At 34.1% G+C, this 995-nt stretch overlaps 1 pseudogene; it reads right to left on the bottom strand.

Moving 5' to 3' along the window:
- Positions 1-352: 352 nt before the first annotated feature.
- The window catches only part of LOC105995014, a 13,384-nt pseudogene continuing 12,741 nt past the window's right edge, over positions 353-995 (bottom strand).

The raw sequence follows: 995 nt of genomic DNA, 5'->3' as shown, positions 1-995 counted from the left end.
AATGCAAAAGCATCATGGAGCATTTTCAGGTTCTTCAGTGGATATTGGGCAACTCAATTCATATAACAATAGTGATCTTCCAAGATATTACCAATTCTCTGGTGGTCAATTTATTCGTTTCTATCTTGATCTTCATGCATAGACTTATTATCTTTGTTTGACATTTACTAGGGAGTATAATTAGATGCCCTGAAAAAGTGATAAGAATCATAAATATCTTGACAGCTATGATGAAGAAATAGTGTTAAACGTCAGGTATAAAATCTAGCATTATCTATAACCATTCCATATGGTTGTTCATGAGACCCTTGATTTCCTGTTTCTTTTTCTTACAGTATTCCAAAAGACATTCTTAGTGGCAGTCACTATGGGGCATGGTGACAACTTTTAAACGTCCAACTGCAGCATACAGAATAGTAAGAAACTCCCAATTATTATGTATCTGATACTAATAGTTGGCTTCAACCATTCTTTGCCTCTTTAATTTAATTAATATTATCATCTATAATAAATAACTTAAGTCTCTTAAACTTAAAGTCTCATTAGTTTGGTTGTTGTTGTTTTCCTTTGCTCCCATGTGTGTTATCTTGTTTTGTTTGTCTGGTTATACTTTTCACTGTGTTCCATGGGAATAACTAAAGTTTGGGTTATCTATTTGAATACTGATTTCTCCCTAAGATAATCAAGTTTCCTGACCATCCTCCATGCAACCTCATGGCTTACAATTTTCAGACACGAATTGTTCACCTTAGCTTTAATATGTCCTTCTTGCCAAGTGTTTTAGATTGGTATCAGTAAAATATGCTGTGGTACGTGTGAGGTAGAACTCCATGTAAAAATCTGTTGTGAATAACAAAAAGGCTCAAGAAGCTCTGTAAAGTTAATATATATGTGCACATTTAAAGAAGCCTATATGCCTTCCAGATAAGAAAGTGTCAGACCATTAGCACATAAGAATTGCTTTATTGAGTAGGAGGATTGTGGGAGAACACAGA

This window comes from Dipodomys ordii, unplaced genomic scaffold (genome assembly GCF_000151885.1).
Source record: "Dipodomys ordii isolate 6190 unplaced genomic scaffold, Dord_2.0 Scaffold113, whole genome shotgun sequence".
Taxonomy (NCBI): Eukaryota; Metazoa; Chordata; class Mammalia; order Rodentia; family Heteromyidae; genus Dipodomys; species Dipodomys ordii.
The sequence above is the reverse complement of the archived record's forward strand: the minus strand, read 5'-3'. Positions and strand labels throughout refer to the sequence as shown.